The 26,475-nt window shown below is 41.9% G+C and overlaps 1 protein-coding gene across 1 annotated transcript in view; it reads left to right on the top strand.

The window, feature by feature from the left end:
• OLAH (oleoyl-ACP hydrolase) overlaps positions 1–26,475 on the top strand; it is a 221,580-nt gene that overhangs the window by 192,164 nt on the left and 2,941 nt on the right. The window lies entirely within an intron of this gene.

The following is a 26,475-nucleotide window of genomic DNA, read 5'->3' as shown; positions in this document are numbered from 1 at the left end:
AAACTTGGGCCCAGGGGAATTCGTCACAGGGTCTTAGTGTTAAAAATGACAGAAGAAAACAAGACATGGAAATAAGATGTAAATTCAGAAAACTAAAATCTAAATCTAGCACTTGATATTAGTATCCTGAGAATTTAAACCATTGTTTCATTTGGTAGTTTTCCCAGGGTATCAGTCGAAAGTCAGTCTGAGTGTGCACTAAAAATCTTGAAATACTGCTATGCCAGTCTAAGCTCTTAACACAGGCAGTGCCAGGCTGATCTTATTAACTGGTGTGCCTTTAGAGATGACATTGTGCTCCTAATCTTTCATCCATGACCCCTTTGTACAACCAGAAGGAATGCCAGCCATACCAGCTCCTGGCCTGGGTAGTTTGTTGTCCAGCCCAGAACTTCTGAAGACCAATGCTGGTGATCAGAAGGAAATCTCTTCTATGGCAGCACCCATGGAACCAGCTTTCACACTTTTCTACATCTTCAAAGAACTAAACAATGATCACTGTCTCACTCTACAACTATTTTTTTGGTTGTTTTATAATTCAGATGTAGTTCCCCCAAGACCCTGTCATATGGTGGTCATGAAAATGCAAAGATGTATCTAAAAGCCTGTTTCCTTTAAGAAGCACTTAAAATCATGTCCTGTGCCCTACAGCTGCTTTCAAATACTTCCAGGTCAAGTAAAACATATATAGTGAAACCAAACTGGGTATGAACAATCACCGCAGTTTCTTCAAGCAAGGCCACCTCAGAGAAGCAAGAATAATAGTCTAGAAAACGTTTAAGAAACTTTTTTCTCAGCCAACATACACACATCTACAGTTACTTGGTCCCAGGGGGCTATTTTCCTGCACCACATCATGAACACTGTTGCTTAATTTGGCCTCAGTTTTGGAATATGTTTAACACCGCTTCCCAAATGTCACTGTTCATCTGAGCCTATTATAAAACATCACTTCTAGCTTGTTTTGTCCCTTGAGTACATTCACATATTCTTCATAGCACAGCTTTCTACAACAATTCAGGAGCCACCATGCTGCTAAACTAGACTGACAGTCCAGTACAATCCTTCCCATCCTAATAGCCTGATTTTTTTCTGGGAGGTTTCATCATCAGTTCTAACACTGTCTCATCTAGGGGGTGTTCTAAACTCAGATTCAGGCAAGGTTTTTTTTTGCTGGCTTTGCAGCAAGTTCTGACCCATAGCAGAGACAGTATTTGTACTTCTGACAGCTCTCAGAGTTTGTACCTTGCCATGCATGTGCAGAAGGATAAAAAAGCATCTCTGTATCTTAATTACCATGTTTACAATGGCCCTCGTGGCAATGACAACAGTCAGTTTCATCTAATGATACTTTCCTGTGAAGACATGCAATTTTTATACCCATAGACCAACCTCTACTTACTTGAGTTAATGTCTGATAGCACCTTTGGCATATGTGCTGTTGATGTCCAGTTTTACCCTACTGCTGTCAGAGGTCTGTGTTAATGCAGTTTACTGGAGGCTACTTTAGACAATCTGGGTTTGCCCTTACCATGGCTGGTGAATCCTAACAATTCTGCCAAGCACCAGCCCTGGATTTTCCACTGTTATTGTCATTTTGCCACTTCGTATCTTCCTGCTTGTTTTAAGGGTTCCACCTTGATTTTAAATCTCAAATAAACTGGCAAAGCTCTTACTACCTTCAGAAGCTCTGTATTAGGACCTAAACAGTTCCATTACTCAGGCAGTTACTACCAAGCAAGTCTCACGGTAAAGATGAATAGATGGAAGCCCACAGGGACAGCTGTGTAGGAAAGACTGCAGCAGAGGCCACACTGGGCTGGAGAAAGAGCTCCTGGTTGTGGGCTGTCTGCAGCTCCTGGAGCCCTGGCTTTTTGTGCTTGTTGAAGAATTGCAGCTGCTGACACTGTCAATAGGCCAGAAAAAGGAGCAGCTGCAAGAGAGGGAGGAAAAGAGAAGGACTATGTAGGACCTCCTGACTTGACCCCACACTTCTGTAGCATAATTTTTTCCTCCCTCTCCCTTGCCATACTTCACCTATAAAAAACTTGATTATTATGATTTAATGCAGGTGAAGAGAATTACACTTTTGAGACTTGAGAGCTGTTTCATTTTCAACCCTAGGGGTTTACAGTGAGGGAGTGGGAAATGAGTTCTGAGAAATCATGGGTGTGATTTTACACGTATGTTTTTTTTTGGGCATTCAGGCCCAGGAGCTGGGTTTTTAACACTGCTGAAAAAATTCTAAACTGAGGATTGCAAACTATCAAATGAATGCCATAAAATGAAATACAATCTTTGCACAAGGCCATTTGTCTGTTAAATTTCACATCCGACAATCATAACAGCATCCTTGTAAATCTAAAAAATTCATTGTTCACGTTATTTTGTGTTTAAATACAGAACATTAATTAAACCCCTATTTTAAAGCCTGTTGTTTTCTGATGCCTGTCTTACAGAATAAGCTCTGAATCCTCAGCATACAGAGTGACTATAAAAAAGAAACTGTCATTTCCTATGCGGTTAAAATTTTTCTGGAGACCTTATTGCTTATCAAATACAGTTCAGTTATCTAATTATTACATTTCCAAAAAATGTGTTGTTTCTATAACTGAGCTCCTTATTAGATATTTCTCTTGCAAAGCAAATTCGGAACTTTCCATCCTGGTTTGTTTGTTTGTTTTTCCTACACCACATAACTGCATAGATTTGGCATATAATTGGACATACTTATGTTTTAGCAGATAAAAAAAAAACCTGGATTTCAGGTTTTTCTTTAAGAGCTAAGTGATTCTTTTTATTATTGAAATATGATGAACATATTCTGTAGACAACCTTACAGCTGATTGAGAAAAGCCTGTAAAGAGATCTGTAGCCCTTTGTGAAAACGTTATGCTTTGGGGACCTTTGTGGGAGGCCAGGGAACGAGAAGACCCAGTTCGGCTCAAGACTGTGGGCTACTGGGACCATGGGGCTGCTTGGACAGACCTTGCTCCCAGCTGGACTAAAGCAGTGCCAGAGCTGTGACTGATGCGTTGACATAGGAAGCCTACCAGCAGTATGGGAAGAGCTTGGTTTTGGAAGCTACTGTATGATCCAAGGCTAGACCAGGAGAGAGAGATGTGTGTAGGATATTGAACCCTGACTGTGGAATTTGCTGGCATGCTCCAACATGGGCTTCAGTTTACCTTCTTGCAAAAAACATGATGTGTGGTGGGAAAAAGAGGTCTGGGAGGTCGTACAGCACAATTCACACTGGTAAGAGGCTTACCAGTCTGGATGCAGACTGATACCACTCTGATTGCTCAGATGTCACCTGAGGACTAAAGAGCCCCGCTGTTTCCTCCAAATTCCTCATTTCTCTCTGCATCAAGAAATTTCAACCAGTCTTTGAAAATACACACTGGAGTCTTTCACTCCAAGCCCACCTGGCTGCAGCTCACAAGCAACAGATACTGCTCTCTGGCGTACTGATCCCTTATCTAGAGGGAAGCTGTCCTGAAAGCTCTCTGCTTAATAAAAACATGCCATCTATCACACATCATAAAAATAAAATAGAGGGATGTCAGACAGCAAATATAAACACTCCCACAGACCTCCTGCCACTGTAAAATATTTATGGGGTTGGAGCTACACTGGCATACTCTCCCTGATAATGTTCCCACTGGCTTACCAGCACGTACAGTTTTCTTGGCTGTTTGCAGAACAGTTTCAGCTCTAGTTTCAGTTCAATAAGTGACTTTATCCAGGCCCTGCCCTTAAGAAAGTCCCAGATGTGGCCAGCCCTCCCTCACTGCACTAAAACTGTGTTCAGCTGTATCAGAATAGCCATAATTAAGCTTACTTTGAGCACTGTGGCTTTCAAAGAATAGCCCCAAAAGTCTAACCGCCACCACCTCATTTTCCCTCCTGAAATTTCTCACACAAATCACCATGAACTGTCAAGGCAACAAAAGTCCTTCTTAGACAAATAAGCCAGAACAGAGGAAATAAAAACAGGCTGTGCACCAAGTTTAACATAAACCCCAAAACCTCTTCAACCCCAAAACCTGCAATTTTGGGAAATCATGTGTGAAACCACCAACATTTCCATCTTTTCTCCTACAGGTGGCATGTAATAGTACAGTTTTCAGTGCCATTTTTCTTAACTTATGAGATGTTCATAACATTCTTATGAATTTCCAAGAATTTTTGTGTAGGAATGCTAATAATAGCTCACTGAGAAAGTCAGATCTATAGAAGAAAACATGAATGGAAAGAGCAAAGACAACACTTTTTCATTACCATAAAAACCTCTTCTGAGGAACAGCTGTGAGTCCAAGCGAGAAAGCCTCAAGCAGTAAGCAAAGGAGTGAGTCTGCATAAACAGAGGCCCCTGAAAGATACAGCAGGATGTGATGCCAAAGAAATGTCTCTAATTTTCTACTTGATGTGGAAAAAAATTAAAAACAAAGAATGAAAGGGAGAATGATACAGAAAGAAGGTGCTGGTGGTAGAGTGGGCCACCGGAATAATACTGGTACTGCAGCCAGGGATTCAAAAGCTCACAGCAGGATAACCACAAAGTAGATCAAATATTTATGCTGAACTTCTCTTCTGGTTTTTAGACTTCAACACTCCACTCCAACAGCCTTTTTACTACCATACAGACACAAAGTCCATCAAAGGATGTGAGAGCAGAAGTTCAGCAGAAAGCACTTTTATATTTGAGTGATAAGTGCTTTATGCTAAGACACAAATGAAGGATAGTTCTCATATATAGGGCTTTTATGTACATAAATCTGATGCATACCCAATGCAACGTTGATTAGAAAATCTACATAAAATAAATGGTCTGCTTTTACTTGAATGCTCTTTCCTAGCTGTGCAGTTCTCTTTATTTTTTATTAAAACAAAGTGTGTGGCTGCTCTGAGAAGCTGTACTGATGAAAGGAATTGCAGTGAGCATAACACCGACTGCTCATCATTGCATGTTTTTCCAACACTAGCAAGAGAATTCTAGAATAAGAGTCCAAAAGGAATTTTGTTCCATTATAAACTCAAACTTGGAAGCTCAATTAGTCCTTCACTCATTGATCTCCATAGCAAAATTAGGGCTGGATCCCGTTTGCTTTGGACAAGGGGGGGAAATACATTGGAAGCACATCATTGCAGAGAGACTTTGCTGCACCAGAACAGCCTGAGGTGGGAGGCGAGAGCCACACTAGTTAAAGGATCTAGGGTGAAGGAAGTATTTCATAGAAGTCACGAAAGTTATGATCAGCAATCTGGATCCAAATCATAAAGTAGTTACCTTAGCAGTAAAACCTCCTGTAATTAAAATCACCTAAGTTCAAAAGGAAAAAAGAATGCCTTGCTACATTCTTAATGAAAGCCAGGATATTTGAGTGTAGTTACCTGAAAAAAGTAGACTGAAATTTTGAAAGCCTCTAGTGTTAAATACAAAAGTCAGCTTGCAGTGAGCCAAGACTAGACTTTCTTGCTGATAATACAGTTAAACAAAGTAATACTTATTTGATTAAGTGTGGCTTGGAATTCTTTGAGTTTGCATCTCTCGAGTCACATAAAAATACACTAAGTTAAAAATTTGAATAATTATAGTAATGGCTTTATTTATAAAAGCTGCCACTTCTTTTGCCAGGTCATTTGGAGCATTCTGCAGCAAAGTAAACATATGTTGAAAATACAAACACACTAATATGAAAACAGCCTCTTCACATTTGAACAAGGGCCAGTTGAAAAAAGGCAAAGGATAAAATAATTAAAATAAAATAAAATAAAATAAAATAAAATAAAATAAAATAAAATAAAATAAACCATCAGGTAAAGGGAGAAGACAGAAAATAGAGACAAAAAAAAAAAAAAGATATATCACAGATCAAATGTGACTTAATTGAAACACCTCTGAAGCAAAATGGGAGGACACCTGGAAATGCCCTCTAAGATGCTGCCTTATGACAATGATTGGGAGGGGGAGAAGCAGTTACCGGGCCAATGCAGATGGTGTCCAGTGACAAAACACCACAAATACCTTGTTGGGGTGTTCCACTGTTGTCATTCTGAAAAGAAGAAAAGGAGAAAACATTGAAGACTTCCTCTCTTGCAAAATAAGCCCTGGCACCTGCTCTGCCCCCTGCCTGCTAGCCTGCTCTCCAGGGATGTGTGGAGAAGCCGTCTTCACAGTATGAACCAGCTGCGTCTATGCACTATCTCCAAAGGAAAGAGGCTCCTCAAGAAAAGTGTCATGACCTGAAAGGAATTGTTATGTCCCTTAGCCCCATCCTACTCTCTGTTCCTTTCCCTGCCTTAACCTGTAAACTGCAAATCTGGAAGAGGGATAGACCAATCCAGAAAATATCAAATAAGAATTCAAGACTACAAGGGATTGTGTCCAGGTGGCAGCAGATCACAGCAGCCTCAGCACACAGGAAGTCTCCACAGGTCCTAACACTGCTGAGGCCCTTAAGGAAAGGGTGAGCTACCAACCTGCTTAGCAGTATAAACTGCATGTGGAAAACCTCCTATGTCAGAGAGTTCCCAGCATCATGGGTCTGCCACCAGTCATGATGGTGCACATGAACTACTCTGAACTACACCTGGAACTGCTTGAAATTTCTAGTTTCCAGGACTTAAAACAAGAACAGAAAAAAAAACCAAATCCTGAACACCCAAACCAAACATGTACTTTCTTCTCTTACACAATTCTTTTAACTCCATAACTTTAAGTCTTCAAAATTAACCACAGAAACTTCCTGTCCAGGAATAAGCCCTAAGCTCTTTCATGACACTAAACACCCTCAGCATCATTCATTTACCTTTCTTTAAAAGAGAAACAATCTTTATATGTCTCTTCAATAGTTCTGTGAGGCCTCAGGCACACACCTCACAAAATATTTAAGTTCTTTCTTAACTTTATGCATTTAAACTCAGACAGGGCCCAGAGCAGTAACACAAAAATAAGTGTGCAGAGTGAAATATAATGCTTTATGCAATAGATTAAATCAATATATTGTCTTGGTATCAACCCTGGCAAAGAATAAAATTTTAAAAGGAAAGACCAATATTTTGCAATTAAATTAAGTTAAAATCTGATCTTGATTCTGTGTTCAGATACATACATAAAATTCTAATGAAGTGCAAAAATGTCATTCATGTGAATGCAAAGATGAAATTAAAAGACTTTGTGGAGATCATTTAACTGCCTCAGAAGAGAAATTGAGCAAGTGCTTTCTAGCTTTGCTTGTCAATGTGAGCACTAAGCATGGGTATAAACTTGTCCTCATCACTGGTAATACCAAAGCACAACAGGGTGTTGAAAGACATGTCTGAGCTATGGACAGAGAAGTATGCACAGTGGTATTTCTATAGAAGCTCTTGGAGCTCTCATTAGAAGGAATGCCAGGGTACCCAGTGTATTGAGGCTTGTACTGAATGCAGTTTCTGGCTGCAGAAACTTAACTCTTCGTAAAAAGTTAACAGCACTCTTTTCATTGCCAAGTACCTGAATGACACCTTGGGTAGCCTGAGGATACTCAGAATAGTGTGCTGTGTCAGAGACATCACTGTACTTTTAAAAAGCCTCACTAGTCCAGATACACAAATCAGGTTTTCTTCTGTTTATACAGTGCCTGAAAGAGATACTATTTAAATTTAACACAGTAAGCTATCAATAAGGAGAATTCTGGAGACATTTGGTGTTCCACATTCTTGACTACCCTCATGATAGTTCTGTTTCAGAATAATTTCTAGATCTTAATCCATCTCCCTCTCTTAGGATCACCTATTTGATCTCTCTACCCCTTCTATATAACCATGGTTACCAGATATGAAGGCGAGAAATACTGAACCATCAAACAATCTGAGCAGGCTTTAGCCATGCAATGATCTCGAGGATGGGACGTGGGGACACAGCTAAGGGGCTGTACAGCTACATGCCAGCTTCATCTGTCCCTAGCTTACACTGTACCAGGAGAAGCACTCTTGGCTGTGTTGCTCCTGGTCCCTGGAGAGGTACCTGAGCTTGAGCTGCTTAGGTTTAAATAAAATCTCACCTGAAGAGCAGTCAGACGACTTCAAGAGACTGTCCTTTCCATGATCTGACACAAATAGTGACATGGACTATACAAGAGTCCCCACGCACAGAGATCCTAAAATCATGGGGCCAAATTTATTCTCAGTGTAGCTGTATTGGCACTAATGAAGCTACATCTGGGATGAATTTGGTGCTTAGCCTGCAAAAAAGGAAACCTTATAAAAATCTATGGCTGAGTTAATGACAATGTTGAACAGTAAGTAATTTTCCAGTAGGTTCCAATACACAGTGGTAATAAATTGTTTTCCTTCTTTACTGGCAGACAGCCTTGTTTAATCAGACTGCTCGAAGCTGGGAAATGTCCAGAAATCATAGCTGCTCTTTGCTCCTCAAACATGGTATCCTTTAGGGCTAAAAAACCTGACTATGTGTGCACCTGTAATGCACCAGCAGAGCAGCCTCCCCTGACAGGTCTGCTTTGCACAGCAGCATCCAGTCTCAAGCTCTGCTCTTTCCAAGGGGCTGGAGTTGGTGGAGAAAGCAAAAGAGATGTCCTGACAGAAGAGTGTAAAGGCATAGCTCCCTAATGCATTAAATATTACTTGAATGAACTATGGCTGGAGAACACCTCTCAGGAGAAAAGGGGAAAAGTCTGTAAGAAAAGAGTCCCACTGAAACATTGCCCCTGCCTGAGATGGCGCAGCTGGCAGAAAACCTCACCCCAGCAAGTAGCACAAGTGAACAAATGGCTGTTCTTGTGCAGCTCTATTTTACCCTGCACACTTGAGAGTAATAACAAATGCAGAACTGGCTTTGTGGAAGGTCCATGTGGGGCACAGGTGTGTTCACTAACCTCTCTCCCACAGATTCTCAGTTCTGGTTGGAAGGGAATGTGTTGCCATGGACTTTGCCACTGAAATTAATTTTGCTCTGACTGCAAGATAACAGGATCCATTGTGTTGCTGTGAAAAATACCAAGGGAAGAATAAAATACTTGTTTTAAAAATGATGTAACATAATGTTCCCAAATGTTCATGAAAACAGCATTTCAAAAAGAGAATGGGAAAAAAAAAAAACATAGAAAAAAGATATTCTAATAGCCTTTGGTTTTTAACCTCTTTCCTGCCACTGAAAACAGTGGCCTCTGTCTAGCATTTAACCTTTCTTGCACCTCCACAGAACTTCAGCTGGAGCACTGAAAAGCTGTAGTATGTACTGTTGCTTCACACTAGCCATACTCATGTTATTATGATACAAATGAATGTATCCGACTCACAGCAGTCATCATACCTATTAGGAACTCCAAGGGCTGTAATATCTCTAAAGACCTCAAACAATATAATTAATTATAAACCATTCTAGCTTTCCATAATCAGAGCAAACCTTTCCAGGTGTTCTTTAGCCAAATCACTTAAGCAGTGTCCAGGTTTCTTTACAAACAATGTTCCATTTGCTCATTTATAGTTTCCTGTCCTTTGGCCTCCTTAAAATGTGAGATTCAAATCTGCTACTTCTTAATCTTCAGGAATCTCCTGCTGACCCTTGAACTTCTAGAAAATGGCAGTGAAAGGATTGCAGATGGGCTTCTCTTAAAAACTTATGGATATACAGTATCTGGACTTTAGGCTCTGTCTGCTTTTAGTGTATCTAGACTTTTTATAGCTGATACTGCTGTTATCTCTAACATGTGGGGAGACTCTCACCCTCCCTTTCCTTTCTGCAGACAGCTACAAATGAGCTGTTTAACAAATGTGCTGTTTCCTATCACCCAGTATCTATTCCTCACTATCATTTTTCATTGACCCCATCATTATCCTTTGTCTGTTGTGTATATATATAAGATCATTTAACATCTATCACACTAGCCACATATAAATTCCAGAACTGGACAGTTGTAAGATACTATTTTATGTGGAACCAACCTCAGTTATCTGAATGATTTGCAGATGTGATCTGGGAGCTGCCTCCTAGTGCCGTGGGAGGAATGGTTACTGTGACCAACAGCTTCCCACTGCACGCTGGAGCGTGACCACTGTTCGCAGTATTAGAGTCACCCTCAGTATCAGCTCCTAAGTAGTACATTAATCAAGTTATGCAAAATGGGCAAAAGTGTCTTTTGATGAAATAAACAGGAAAACCTATTTTCAATTCTATTAGGAAAAACAAATGAACTAGTGCTTGTTCTTGGATGATTAGACTCAGATGTATGTGGTGGGTTTGAGAAGCTTCCATTGATGACTCCTCTGTCACTTTACATTGTGGTTCTCCTTCTGGAGCACTTTGGAAGAGCTGACAGTGCCTTAACTGCTCAATAGATGACTCCAATGATGTCAGTGGCAATGGGGTTATTCTTTCTTTGATTTTGAAAAGGCCTGATATATTTTACTTTCCTCTGCAGCTTCCTGGAATTCTAGGTTTGTGCACAAAATACAGTGTATTTTGTATTTAGTAGCACCTTTTCTTTATTCTCAACATTTTGCATGTTCCCTAACTGTAATAACCTGTGACGTACAATAACGATGGAGAAAGCAAAAAGTTATCAATAAGCCTACTGCCAGTTTAGGTATTCCTTATGTTGCTTAACAATTCACATATGCCGAAAGCTCCCTAAAATTTTGTACATTTATTAAAGGTATATTGAGATATAGTAGATATATTTAGTATGCACTACAAGAACTAATTTAAAAATCATGACTGACAAGTAGAATCATATCAGCTCACTGTGACATCCTTCTTTGTAATAGGCAGCCAAAATTATCCCTTGTAATAGAGCTACAATTCATTATTTTCAGGTAGGAATAGGCATCAAAAGCCAACATCTTTGGTTTAAGTAAATGTAATGAATGTGTATTTATTACTATCACTTCAGCAACAGATGTTAATTTGTGTAGTAACAAAGTAGAGAATATCAATATGAAATGGACCAATTGATGCAGCTCACATACAGCTAAGCAGCTGACAGTAAGTAAATACCAGGAGTAATGCTGTTCTCCTTAAATGACTGATGTTTACAAGGAGAATTTAGCCTTTAAATGCTCAGCAGGTGTAAGGTGGGATGTCATCACATCTTTTATTTCCCATTTTTTTTTCTGCTTGAGCTGCCCCTATATTGGGTTTCCATAACAATTACAGAAGTGTCACCACCTGATAAGTGACCTGGTTTACAGAGTCAGGGAAAGCTTATTTTACAGATATGAAAATGCAGTCAAGGCAGCAGACTTTAAGAGGAGTTGTCCTCCATTATTGTTATTTGATTTTCTGCAGCTCATCAAGTTTTCTGTTCATTCAGCCATGACTTTTTCTATAGTAAAGGAGGGACTAAACTGGTCATAGCCTATCAGATAAACATATTTTCCACCAGAAGTGCACACCAGTGACTTTGCTTCAAGATGGTTTTTTCCCTTACAAATGTCACATTAAGCCTTCAGTCTCTCGGAAACCCTCAGTTTATTTACAATGACAAATATAAGCTGTGTTTTATAGTAAATATTTAAAACAGAATATTTGATGTTACTTCTCTGGTGCAACCAGAACCTGCTTGTTGCACTGTGGGGTCAGCACACTATAATATTCAGTGTTTAAACTTACTGAGACCCTTATGGTGTTCCCCAGAGATAGGAAGAAGAGTGCACAGTGGCATGGAGAGCCTCGCACGTCCCTCATGCTCGGCGCTGAAGCACCGTGTGGGGCCGGCAAGGAAAGGTTATGGTCGATGTGGTGGTGGCGGCTCTGCGCGGGAGCGGGGCACCGGGGCCTCCCTAGACTGGCGGTGGCTGCAGGAGAGGCGCTCCTTAAGGCGGTTTATGCCATAAAATTCAAAAGGTTTATTAAGTACCTCTACAGAGCTACTGCGTTACAGAACGTGCCGTGCAAAGGAGCCGAGGTACGCTGTAAGCGAGCGGGCCGTAAGGGCAGGCCGCCGAAGACAAGCATCTCTGTTCCACAGACAACAGGTAGACCCACGGCCTCCCCGCGGCCGCCGGGGGGCGCTGCGCAACAGGGTACGGCGCGGCCGCCGGAGTCTGAGGGCGGGGAGGGCGCAGCCCTGTACCGCTTAGAGGCTGGTTCTGGGCTTGGCTGGGCTTTGGGACGCGGCCAGGGGCAGCGAGGCTGGCAGCGATTCTCTCTTACCCGGCGGAAACAGCGGCGTGCCCGCGAGGCTTACCCAGCGCAGTTGTGGCTCATCGCCTCAGCGCCTTTCCCCGGGCCTTGGTGGGGTGCTGTGTGCGCAGACCCCCGTTGAAGGCCCAGGGCAGCCCCGCAGCTGCTGGCAGTCACAGAATCAGGATGGTTTGCTCGGACCTTCAAAGTTTAGCTAGACCACCCCGCCCGCCCTGAGCAGGGGCACCGCTGTGCTTGCCGTGAAGCCCCAGGCGGGAGGTACCCCGCATCGCAGGCAGGGATCCACAGTGTGCCAGCTCTGTGTGGTAGCCACGGCCTAAGGGGCAGCCGAGGGCCGGTCCAGGCTGCCTCAGGCTCCCCGCTGGCGCTGGGATAGCTGTGGCCCTTTCCCGGGTTACTGCATGGGTGGCACAGCCCATGTGTGGCGGCAGAAAGCAGGCAGGGATGGGGGCTCTGGAGGACAGGAAGGACAGCCCGTGGCCTCAGGGCAGGCATCCACAAGTTCTTTCAGCTCACCTAATCCGTTGAAAAACTGTTTTAACTTCTGTGTTGGGTTTGGTGGTTCCCCCCCCCCCCCCCCCCCGTGTTTTTACATCTTACTCCAAGCTTTTTGAGGTTTTATTTCTATTTCTATTCTCAAAACAAGCAGAGTGCTTTCTTCTGGTTTGTGTGTAAGCATAAGCACCCTCTAGATGTAATCCTGAATATTTTTATTTACTTTTTTTTTTAGCATATTTCATCTGTGCCTTATTCATAGTGCAAACAAATACTTGAGTATTATGACATCTCAACTGGGCTTCTTGAACGTGATTGCACAGCATTACCCGAAACCTCCTTGAGCCAGTGAAGTGGCTCAGAAGTGCTGTTTACAGCCCCTGATGGAGGCCCTGCTCCTCTCCCAGCTCCATCTCCACAGCTAATTAAAACAACTGTGGTATAAAAAGGAGGTTGGGATCATTCGTGCTAGCACATCTCTGGCAAACCGTATTTGTTCCAGAATTAGGGAATCCTGACTTTCTGGATTCTGTATTCACCTCTGGGAATGAGTTGAGAGACTCGCCAGTCAAGGGCAGCTGGCTACAGCTGTCAGCCTGACTTTTGGCCAAAACTGTTGTTATGTTTGACATACAACATTTAAACATAACATTTAAATTATATACATAAACATTTAATGATTTTTCCCCCCTGAGACTTCTTGAAATATTACAAGCAGGTAGAAATGAGACTGTGTTGCTGGGTATTTCTAATGTTTAGGCAGTTCTGCTGAGTCTTTACTTTCAGTTGTGTGAAGGAAGCACTGACCGGCACATCCTGCCTGGGGTTCCGCAGATTTTAGTGGAAGAAAGTGTCACCTAAAGGGAAGATCTGTAAACTTTCTGTGACTGAGATGACCTTTGTGTGAAATAAAATATCTTCATTCATATTCATATCTATCTGCCTTGAATATGCCATCTATTCATAACCTATCTGCCTTGAATTACACTGTCAGGTGGGGACATGCTATATCAGAGAAAACATTTAGAAATATCAAATTCTGTGGTTCAATTCCGATTTTTTTTTAGTTTTTCCACAATAGTCATAATATGAACTAGGGACCCATGAGGGCTTTCCCTTGAAACAATCTGAAATGTCCTACAGCCACAGAAATTTTTCTTTTCTACTTGCATTTTACATGAGAACACCAAGTTATATTTTCTCTGTTTTTTATGGAAAGACTCTGCAGGTAACTGGAGAGCGAGCAGGACTAAGTCTTGAGACTCAAGTCAAGAGAAAATAAGTCCAAAGAATAGCTTAGAAGAGAATAATTTTTTATTGAAATACTTTTCTGTCTTTTCCTAACCTAATACTGGCATATAATTAATCCCACAATGCAGGATGCTCATTTATTTGGTGGCCTCTCGTAGCAGTTTTATCCATTTCCCACAGTTGACTGGAGTCATGGGACATTATAGTGAACAGTATGCTGAATACTACAACACAGACCAAGTGCTGAGAGATGCTGTACATTAGGTTCGGCACAGTGCCACACTGATGCGATGGCACAGCTTCCAGATGGGAGCTGACTCCTCTCCTGCCAGCTCAGAGTGCAGGCAGAGTGAACCTGCGTCTGCATGCACCCATCTGCCCTATGAGTCCCTGCTTTGCCAGAAGGTAAGAAAATGCATTATCACACAGCACATACATACTGCCTTATGTGACCTGGTTCCCATTTGTGCAAATGGCTTCCATATATTCCCGGTTCATCTTTAAAATAACAAATCTTCTTCAGAGTTTACTAGATGAAGCTAAGCTTCTAAAATAAACTATCTTGCTGCTGATATGCTAGAGTTCATGTGCAGTTTCTTTCTCTTGCAGAGCCTGAGGAACTGATAACTGAAGTTGATTTGAAGAGGCTATTTAAGAACTGAGCAACAGTGCTGCAATGATAGGAAACCATTTGTTTCTTTCGTGCTGGGTGCTTGGGCAATGCAGCACATGAGTTATGCAGTCTTGTGCATTGCACAACCACATATTCATTTACACAGAAACAGTCTGAACTGGCATTCCAGTTCCCCACACTCCCATCTGAGAAATACAAATGAAGCTCAACAGAACAGGGTTTTGCCCTCCTGACTATACCAATAACCATCCCACATCCTCTAGAGTGTTCTTTCATAGTGCATTTACAGGATAAAGTTTTCCCACTAAAAATTGCCACAGGAACATTCTCTGTTCATCAAAACATGAAACCAAGTGGCTGCTGCCCCTAGAAAAACATGAAATCATTGTTGTGAACATTGCTCTAGTATTTACAGGGGAATGGGGAAAAAAAGCAGCCTTTTAGAGAATTAACTCAAATCCCCATGTGCAGCAGGGCTGCCTGTAGCCTAAAGCCAATAGTTTTTGATCCTATGCCTTGCAATTTGAAGCTATCCAGTGGTTCTGGAGTTGTGTTTGTCTTGGAAGATACACAACAACTAATGAGAGAAAGTATATACGAGATATCACAAAGACCTGGAGGAAAGGGGTTGCGACTCCAAGGAGGGGAAAGCTTTTTGCATGTGGCCTCTGAAAACCAAAAAAATGTCTATAGATAATATTTGCTTTTTCTGCACTCCCTTGGGCAAACTAAAATAAAGGGCAGAGGGAAATTATGGGATTTTTTAAGCTATAGCCCTTGGTTACTAAGGATCAGCCAATATTTTAATCAGTTGATCTACTGAGGAGGGGAGCAGAATGTTTTAGCCTCAAACTTTCGGAGAAGGTTGTAGAGCAGACAGGAAATCTGCACTGTAAATGGGAATCCTGCTGTGAGATGGTTGAAATGCTGAAGTTTGGGGGGGGGGGGGGGGGGGGAAATAGCCATCTGAATTTTCTTACATCTCCAGTTGGAATGAAAAGTGAAAATTTATACCCTCCCATATACCAAGTATTCCCCAAAGTTGAATTTTGGGAATACCAAAGTGGACTTATCAGAACATTCATTTGAGTGAAATCAGAGCATTTTGCCTTGATAAAGTAAAAAGACTTTGTTTCAGCTTTTGATTTGGAAGCTCTTTGATACAAAAAATGATGGAAGCCTGTTATCTGGAGGATGTGTTCCTCCCTGAAAAATGTCATGGATTGTTTTTCAAGCAAGCTGGGCAGGAGAAGTTAATTGGAATCGAACTCTGCAGTGATGGGAAGCTTCATAGTAACTCAAAAGACACTAAAGCATTCTAGTAGAGTGGCAGCAGCTTGAAAATCCTCAGTACCTGCAAGGATACTGGAATGCATCTTTGCTTGGACGTCCAATGAAAAAAGATAATACTTGTAAAAGGTAAAGGAGGACAGACAGCCCCTCCATCTTACATGCAATGGGCACTATGTGCAGCTAGCCCAGTCTTCATTAGCCTAAGACAGTGGTATATTAAAAACATTCTGACCAAGTCAAAGTAAATGGCTTCAGTATATTAAATTTTTCTTACGCCCATAGGAAATCAAAAACACAGTAAAGGCACTGCAAAATACTGAGGGTACCTTGGCTTTTGCACATGGAGATGATTCAGATCCATGTTTTTATATGTCTGTTTGGATAGCCAGCCTGTAAAGGTGAGAAACTGTTTCATCTTTACTGTGGTTTCTCCTGCTCCAGGAACTGGAGCACAAGGTTACCATGACAATCAGTTATAATCTGAAAATTGCACATTAGAGTACTAATGGAGCCGGCAATCACATTACATATATATAGATATAATATATATACAGCACTACAGTATGAAATCTATTGAAAAACTGCTATAATTTTCAGTAACATTTTAAATCAGCGTAATTAAGAAGACAAGGTCAAATAAAAGAATTACTAGTAACTGGGCAGTTAATTGTGACTGTGATTAGTTTTCAGTTGTAATTAGCAGTTGTTATCTTGACGTCATCTCACTTTAGAAAATGTCGGAACAGCCTTGCCAGGCAGCCAACAACCCAGGCTGTGAGGTGAAAATAAAAGTGTTACAAGGTATAATGATGGAAGCGCTACAAGTAGATTAAATGTTCATCGGTGGGAAAAATGACAGAAGGAGCAAGAGAAAATGTTGCTGGCCTCAAGGGAGCTACAAAGGAAGCAAGCTAAGGAACCTGCAAGCGAGGAAGGAAGAGCAAAGTTCAGACTAAAAACAAGTGAAAACAGACATATTATCATGTCCCAAGAAGTCCATCACTGCTGGCTTTCATGAAAATAAAATGAGATGCAGATCCTAATATTCATTAATCATTAAAGAGATGATAAAAAATAGTTATGTGACTAAATGCAAATGAAATTTCATAGGTGAGTGGGTAAGGGAGGGAGGAACTATTGGCCACAGCTGACAAAATGCAAAGTGCACAGAACAAGTAAAAATGAAGAGATGGGAGATAGTGATAAACTACAATTGAGCCCTTAATGGAAACAGATTAATTTCAGGTTCTACAAGGGAAAGACATGAAATGTGAACTCTATTATCTGATCTGATACTGAGGAGGAGGGCAGTTGTTTTAAAGGAGATTCATATGGTTGATAAGGAGGAAGGAAATAAGGACAAGTTTAAATTAAGACATGGGAAACAAGGGAGGAATGAAACAACAAACACTGTCAAGGAGATGGACTAGCTGACCTTGCAGGTCTTCTCTATCTATCTAAAGCTATCTCTAGCTTCTTTGACTCTTCTGAAAAGAGCAGGGTCTCAGTAGCAGATGTTTAGGATGTCATGGTCATGGCCAACTTCAGCAAAAAAGACTTGTCCAGCTATAAAGAATTGCTTTTCTGCAAACTCTTTATGATTTTAGAATAGTGAAGTTACTAAAATGCAGCTCTGAGTTTCATCAAACCATATCTTTAACATACTGGCAATGGGTAGAGGTTCAGCTTTTCTCCTCTTACAGTTCAAGTGTGGTGGTATCTGAGTTGTGAATTTTTTGGTGTTTTTCCAGCTGCTTTGTAGTCTGCTAAGAATAACCAGGATATTTGGCTGTGCTGATCTGCAGTCACTTCACACAGAAGCCACCCTGTTCACATGCTGGCAAGCATCCGGTTTGTATTTGTGGGTCATGCTCCAGTAGTTTGCTGTAGCCTTGCACTGGGTTGTTTCATTGCACCGTTTCTTCCAAGTCCTTGGTTTTGGGCAGATGCAAGATATTTGCTTTCTGAGTTCTCCTTCCCCAGCTAAACAAGAATGACCACAACTGTGGAGATGGTGGTAAGGTACTCTCTAACAGTCTGTCCACCAGTCACATCCTTCCTAAGCACTTCATTTTTACCTGCTTGCCCGTACTGATCTGTTTTTTAATTTGCAGTCATGCTCTGACTGTTAAAGAAGACAAGCAGCTGCAGGGTGTTGTAACAGGCATGGCTGCTGGAAAACATTTTCTCCAGAGCTGCACTTCACCCTCTATTGTCCTCCTCTCCTGGGCAACCTTCTCACTTGTACCTAGCACCCAGCCCCTGAACACAGAGCAGTTGAGAGTCACCTTTCAGGTCCAGAAAGACCTTTAGCAAACTCTTTTGTTCTTTGGTTTTCATGCAAAGGCCAAGGTGCTTCAGTACAGTGGGAAATAATCACAGTCTTACTGACATTCATGTCCAGCTCTGCAGATGTGTGGATTCATTAGTAGTGAAGAAAGTATTTTTTCTCTCTCATCTGCATTATCACCAGCCAGAGCAGTGGGTGATGTCATCTCACAGGACACACTCTTGCTCCATTTAGAAGGGAGATCAGCTGTTACAAATTGACAGATTGGGTCAAAGGCTTTCAATAGCCCGTACAGCCCAACGGAAAGTGCAGCTCCTGATCTGGTGCAAATTTATGGAGGTGTAGAAGCATGCAAAACAAACCGTGCACTTCTAGGACTACATACTGAGAAAGCCATGCTCTTAATGGTATAAGGTCAGTGCTAGCACCAAGATGTCTTGCACAGTGAAAGCATATGTATGACATTAGTTGACATCAGCACTGCTCTATATTATTAATGACAATGGCACCTGTAGTTACTGAAACCATCCACAACAGTGCTCTCTAGTTCTACTAGCATCAACATCATTATACAACCAGGTACCAGAGGTGTCTTTTAATGAAGAAAGTCCAGGAAGTTGTTGACCACTGAAGGCCAACAGATTTGTAGTGGCAGGAGCCTGTCCCTATTTTGGTTTACGAAAAACACTTTGATGATTTGAAAGCTGTTATTTCTCAACCCTTTGGAGAGGGAGGTTCTGCACTAACACCAGATGCTGACTCTAGACAATGTTTACTAGCCCTGAGAAAACTGCGCTTTCATTACATGAGTGGCTTTTTGTGGTGCATCGACTTGCTTCTCAGTGTTTGCAAACTTTTTGATCAGTTCCTCCCAGGTCTCTGAAAGGTGTGGAGCTGCTACAGCACCCCCAGGGCAGTGGTGCAGCTGACACCCAGCTCCTCCAATCTGTCCCTTGCTTGGAGGAATCTTAGTTGCAAACTAATTGGAAGTGCCATACAGCTACTACAGAATTTGTGAAAGGGATGGAGGCTCAGGCTAGTCAGACTGACTGTTGCAGATACCTTGTCCAGCTTCAGCTTTATAAACAGTATGTACTTTGCTTCCTACTTCTGCACGAGGGTGTGGGAGACAGTGTGTACAAACATAACTGGAAAAGCCCCTGATACATACTTTTAATCGAGTATGTCCTAGAGAGGGAAAGAATAAACATTAGTAAACAATTCTGACCTTCCCCTAACCTTTGCAATGAAATCATCCTATAATTTATGGTTTGATTTTTTAGAATAACTTTTTATTAGATGAACAAGCTTATGTGATTATGAAAGAGTTCATCAGTCAAGAGCATAGGTACACAACTCCTGAAGAGTAGGAAAAATAGGCTCCTTTTTTTGCCCCCCCCCCCCCAAAAAAAAAAAAGAGAGATGAAGAATGTCTTGAGCACAAGTTGGAATCCAGACAGATGTGGAAAAACCCTCCCCTTTTTGTGTTTTATGGCACTCTACTATCTTTTTAAAGTTCTGGTTTTTGTGTCAGCACTCAGCAGATTTAAGGTGAGATAAAGTGCCCATTCTTTTCTTTTTATCCCCCCTTTTTTCCCCCAGCATAGCATCTGGGATCTTAAAACCAAAAAACCCTTTTGATTTATCAGCCCTAATTGTCTTGCAGTGGGGTTTCAGAGGAGATCATTAGCACACCCAGACATAGTGCAGATGTTCCAGTGATGACATGTCAGCAGAAGGAGTGTATTTCTCCTTTGCTTCCTCCCTCTTTCTTATTTATTGTCTAATCTCCTTCCCCTCAACACATTTGTCATTTATATCAGTGTGATGCTTGTTAGTGGGAGTGAAGGGGAAGGAGCAGCACTTGCAGCATGGCAGGGCTATGCTGCCAGTGGTGGTGAGCTCTACTGGGCTGGGCTAGTGCTTCACCTGCAGGGCAGGGAGGTCTCAGAGGTGGGGTGGCCCATTCACTTCTGTGTGCTGTGAAACCGGCTTGTTACTGCGAGTGTCCTCTGCTGCTCATGGCTATGGTGTATCAGCACATGCGGTAGTGTGTATCAGGGTGTTAGTAGGATTAGCAGGGATGTGTAGGACTCCGTTGGATACGCAGGCAGCCAGCATTTGTATGTCCTGGCTGAGAAAAGCATCCCACCATTACCTGAGTAAACCCTCTCAACTGCTGTCCTGGCTTCATGCCCTTGGTGATGAGGCCCTTTCTGCGAGGATGTTCATTTGCAGGCAGCCTGGGTGAAAAAAGGTTTACAACAATTCAGCTTCTGCAGCAAACTTAAGCAAAGTATTATTTATGAACATTTTACTTTAAGAACTAAATGTCCTCTGGCCTGAGGGAGAGCAATAAAAGCACTAAATTATGTTCTCAATCCAGAATTAATCTGTTTGACTGGACAAGGGAGTAAAGAAGGGATGAAACAAGAGCTTTGATTTATAAAGGAGTTTTCCTTCCAGCTGCCTGGCAGTCTGTGTTGGAGAGCACAGAACCTAGGACACCCCTGAGTCTGAAAAGTTAAGAGCAAAAATTGCAATTATATCTAGAATTTTAAAACTTTTCCTGTAAGGAAAATCCCTAAGGAACAGGAAAGATGAGAAAGACTCCAGGTAGCCATCTTGATAAGAAACATTTTGCAAAGAAAAACTAATGGAAGCCCTGCCAAATCAGGATCCTTGGTACATGGTTATATATGAAGTCCTTCTCATTTCCCCCTGAAACCTATGCTGCATGCAAGACTAATTTTATTCTTGTCATGGCAAGTAATTCCATGGCTGCTTTCCATTTTAGGGGTAAAGGCCAAACTGCTGAAGTACAATTGCATCCAATTTAAGTTCCAGTATATCTGCATGCATAGTTATTAACATAGTTACTAACTCCTAACACATTCACAACAGAAATATCATACAGAAGCATCATATTTCCCACCATATTTTGTATGTTTGTAACATGAGGAAGCCAGTAACGGGATGAGTCAGAATGCTCAATGACCACCTTCCAATTTCCCCTTCCTCATTCATTAAGGAAGCTTGGGAAGAGCTGAAGAGCTCACAGCTGCTGCTCTCCCACCCCAAACAAGATATCCACAAAGACACAATCCCCCTCCTCCTTCCTACCCCCCTCATCACTCTCCATCTGGAGAGAAGGGAGGTTTTGATAGCAGTTCTGACTTTATGATGGCAAAGGGAAGCAGTTTGGGCTTCAGTGCTCCTAAGTCTTTTATAGCCAAACTTTAATATTAAAATTACTGCCTCCAAACAGGAATTCTTTTCTACAATTCACTAACAAGTCCAGAGTTAGCTTTTTTGTGGCACAGATGCCCAGATGCTTCTTCTGCTTTGTCTGCACAGCACAGTCCTTCCCTGAATTATGCTCCTCAGAATGTACTCAGCTTCAGTTTCAGAACAATGTATTTCCATTCTAAACACATTTCTTTACAGCAGTAAAGACACGTACAAACCCAGGGCCCTAAGAAGTCAGGAATCTGTCTTCTATCAGAGAAGGAAATAAGGTTGTCTTTGTCATTGGGACTGACTAAAACCATTGCTGGCTGCGGTACACATTTCTTACTGTAAGACATTAATGGTTTGTCTCTTCCTTGCTGGATGTCACCTTGGTAGGTCAAGAAAAGATCCTGCATTAACTGTTAGGGTTAAATTACTCCCTCAATAGAAGGTTGCCACGGAACACTTGCATCTGGAATAAGTCCTGCAGTTTCCTGAACAATCCTGTGGTCTGCAGGGCCTTCTAAACTTGCTGCTGAAGAGCTCATTAGTGAGTTATTAGAGCAGTGGCGATAACATTTTGGTTTTGCCAGTCAAGATGCATTGTTTGGAAATCTGTTCTTGTCTAGCTGTATCTTAAAAATGTGACTATAAATGTATTTGCTAAAAAGGCAGCACTGATGGATGGCATACTTCTTTAAAGCACTTGATGTTGTGGGATATTTTAAAAGCAAAGGAGCTTCAGTCAGAATCAGCATGGCCCGTATGGAGTGGATTACCAACCAAAGAGACAATATGTGTCAAAATAGAATTTGGAAGCAGGAGAACATTGGCAATGGAATGTCATCATTGAGCAAGTGTATTTCTAAGAGGAATCCAGTATTCCTCCCATGTTATTTAATGCTTTTTTCAATAATCCCATAGGAAACATAAGCTTAATAGTACCATAATATTAACACATATAAAATGTTGATATTGGTATAATGTATTGATAACAAACTCCCCATGCAAAGGCAGTGTAAGATGTAACAATTGTGTGCTGAACTTTAACAAATTTGGACTGCAAATGAAACACAGACTTTCAACAGTGAGGACAACTAAACAGCTGGCAAATCACCTCATCAGAATACCTGTCAGGTGAATTTAACATAGTGTGTAATTAATTCCCACATAATTGAATGTTCAGGAGATGTGGATGACTGCTCAAGGGTGAAGAATGGCAAAGTCTGAGGCACAGTAGAGTCTTTCGTTTCATGGTGATGGACTGTCAGGCAAGTGCTTTCATAGCTGTCATGTGGGACCAGTGGATTTGTTTCAAGACTGAGCAAGGAGATCTCCATGTCTCTGCCCTCAGTTTTCCGTAGTGTTTTTCACTATTTTTAAACACAATTTCTCCTCCACATTTGTTCTGGTGACACATATAACTATCAGGAAGAGTTACTGGAGATGGTGCAGGAACAAGTCAAGCACGCATGGGAGTGTTTGGAAAACCAGTTGATAGGTGCACTTCAGATGCTGCTCATTTGGGATACTGGTAGCTGTTCTGCTCACAATTATTTCCAAAAAACCACTAAACACTGACGTGAACAGCAAATTCTTTCCTTAATCAATACTTTCACTTTGGCATAGTTTTGTTCTGTGTTAGACAAATTAGAAAGGGAAAAGTGGCTGCAAATAGAAGCTAAAGTATTTCAGACAAAAAAGAAGATCCGTTATGGGGAAGATTCTGTTCTCTGTTGAGTGGCATTCTTAGAAACAAGTGAAGTTCAATATTTCTTCCCAAAACTTTGTCCTCAGTCTGGCATGCTTATGGGAAAAGCAAAACAAGAACAGCATTTAGGACATGGTATATTACAAATACTCTAGGCATTATGAATGTAAACCAAAATATGTCACTGTAGATGTTATTGCCTTATAGATTGCTAATTTCTCTTCAATTTTATTACCCCAAAATAAGTTTGTTTATAAACTAACAAGCTTATAAACTGTGTGTAAACTTATAAAATGAGGGAAAAGCCTCAGAGATAATGATTTTTTTTCAGATACTATATTCACTTAAAATAACTTTCTGACTTTACTTAAATGAATATTAAGGTCTTCAAACATTGACCCTTCTCTTCAGAAACCAAGTTGTTCTTAAACAGTTAAGCACCTGGGCGAGTTTCTTTTTTTGAAAGAGGGATTTAAAAATAAAGAGAGATTTAAAAATAAAACCAGATGCAGATAACACTTGAATTTCAGGACCAGAAATCAATCTTTTGTTTAAAAAGCATTCAATGACAAGCTACATCAGCTTGAGAACTGAGTTGTTTTGAACTGCATACCATTCACCTTCATGAAACAACAAAGCCCTCCAACCCTTGAGAACTGCGGTCAGATAGATATCCTAGAGACAAATGCCAAGTGTTGCAGGCTGGATCCCCTCTATATGTCTTTCTCCAGGCTTCATATCACTTCTTTACACCAAAGAAAATTTTTCTTTTTCTGTTTATTCATCCCATATTTTCCTAAATATTCAGAATTGAGCCTTAATGTGGAAGAAGTCATCCTGCAACACAGCATGAGGCAGTGGTGGACTCTGTACTGCTGATCTCCAAGTCACCATCTCTGCAAAGAGTCTTTGTGTCTGCTAAACACTCCTGATGCTGGCTGAATTCAGTGAGGTCTGAAGGTACTAAGCTTTTCAGAAATACACAAGATCATAGAATCATAGAATGGTTGAGGTTGGAAATGGAAAGTTCCAATCCCCCTGCCATGGGCAGGGACACCTCACACTAAACCATGCCACCCAAGCCTCTGTCCAACCTGGCCTTGAACACCGCCAGGGATGGGGCATTTACCACCACCCTCACAGTAAAGAACGTCTTTATATCTAACCTGAACATCCCTGTTTAAATTTTAACCCATTACCCCTTTGTACTGTCACTACAGTCCCTAATGAAGAGTCCCTCTCCAGCATCCCTACAGGCCCCCTTCAGATACTGGAAGGCTGCTATGAGGTCTCCACGCAGCCTTCTCTTCTCCAGGCTGAACAGCCCCAACTTTCTCAGTCTGTCTTCATACGGGAGGTGCTCCAGTCCCTTGATCATCCTCATGGCCCTTCTCTGGACTTGTTCCAACAGTTCCATGTCCTTTTTATGTTGAGGACACCAGAACTGCACACAATACTCCAGGTGAGGTCTCACAAGAGCACAGGAGAGGGGCAGGATCACCTCCTTCGACCTGCTGGTCACGCTCCTTTGGATGCAGCCCAGGATACGGTTGGCTTTCTGGGCTGCAAGTGCACACTGAAGCTGGCTCATGTTCATTCTCTCATCAACCAACATCCCCAAGTCCTTTTCCGCATGGCTGCTCTGAATCTCTTCTCTGCCCAACCTGTAGCTATGCCTGGGATTGCTCCGACCCAGGTGTAGGACCTTGCACTTGGCATGGTTGAACTTCGTGAGATTGGCATTGGCCACCTCACAAGTGTGTCAAGGTTCCTCTGGATGGCATTCCTTCCCTCCAGGGTATCAACTGAACCACACAGCTTGGTGTCATCGGCAAACTTGCTGAGGGCGCACTCAATCCCACTGTCCATGTCAGCGACAAAGATGTTGAACAAGACCGGTCCCAACACCGATCCCTGAGGGACACCACTCGTTACTGGTCTCCAGCCGGACATTGAGCCATTGACCACAACTCTTTGTGTGTGGCCATCCAGCCAGTTCTTTATCCACCGAGTGGTCCACCTATCAAATTGATGTCTCTCCAATTTAGAGACAAGGATGTCGTGTGGGACAATGTCGAACGCTTTGCACAAGTCCAGGTAGATGCCATCAACTGCTCTACCCCTGTCCATCAGTTCCGTAGCCCCATCATGGAAAGCCACCAAATTGGTCAGGCAGGATTTCCCCTTAGTGAAGCCATGCTGGCTGTCACCAAGCACCTTGTTGATTTTCATGTGCCTTAGCATGCCATCCAGGAGAATCTGCTCCAAGATTTTGCCAGGCACAGAGGTGAGACTGACTGCTCTGTAATTCCCTGGGTCATCCGTTTTCCCCAAATTCATACCAAAAATTATCAGAATTAGCCAATTATAAAATCTGCTGTTGTTACTATGGCTGTGGCTTCTTATAATTAGTTTCAAGATAGGTAAAGTTTCTGATGCTGAGATGCTCCTGACAATGTGCATGAGGCTGAGTGGGTTGTACCGACGTAAATCACCACCCATACTCTCAGCAGGGTTGCTGTTGCAGTCCCTCACTGGAATTTGCACGGGGGCTGCGCTCTGTGAACAGAAGCAGCACGTTTCTGTACTTCCCAAGAAAAGGAGAAAAATGGCTGCGTGGAAGAAACTTCCTCATTACAGACATTCCAGTTGTTCCTTTGAGCCACAGCCATAACTCTCTCCAGATGTAACCCTTCACTTCTCCCTCTTTACAAGTTTATTTTCCTTGTAAGGAAGAAAAACATGGAAACGATTTTTAGTGGGTGTAAACCAAACTGAGAAGTACCGAATGTAAAGAATGAAGAAGCCTTTCTACAATATCCAACTATAGCCAGTGAGCTGAGTCGCACACACAAAGCCATGGAAGTGCTAAACCCCATCAGATCCCTCTGTCGGTGAAATTCATCTTCTTGCCTAATATTGCATGGGAGAAGAGTGCGGCTGTGCTGGTACATACACAGGAAAGGAAATCTCTGTCTCGATCTATGGCTTGAGGAAGGAGCTTTTTGTCCTCAGTAGCTCCTGCTGCAAACTCTGGACCAGACCGAAGTCTGAAAGTGCCACACACATCCTGCCTAAGAGGTTTTGATCACAGCAAACACGTACGTACAAGGCTATGGCAGCTCCACAGCTCTCATTCTTGTTTGTAGGTGCTCTCTAGAGCAGGAAAAAGGTACATAGTGAATGCACTCCCTTTTCACACTTTTTAAGCATTCTCCTGGTGGGAGTATGGTGATCAGTTTGGATTTCAGTTTAAGTTTTGAGCATAGACACATGCTCTTCCAGTCTTTGTGTAAGGAAGAACAAATGCATTCCACTTTTCATGGCTGGACGGTCACTGCAGCTAAACCTCTGCCTAGGCCTGACAAAACAGGAATAGAAGTAAGCACATGGGAGCAAGTGAAGACCTTCTGTTG

This window comes from Pezoporus flaviventris, unplaced genomic scaffold (genome assembly GCF_033815535.1).
Source record: "Pezoporus flaviventris isolate CSIRO_AGI_PZ_B2104156 unplaced genomic scaffold, CSIRO_AGI_Pfla_v1 ptg000047l, whole genome shotgun sequence".
Taxonomy (NCBI): domain Eukaryota; kingdom Metazoa; phylum Chordata; class Aves; order Psittaciformes; family Psittacidae; genus Pezoporus; species Pezoporus flaviventris.
This window is presented reverse-complemented; position numbering and strand designations above follow the sequence as displayed.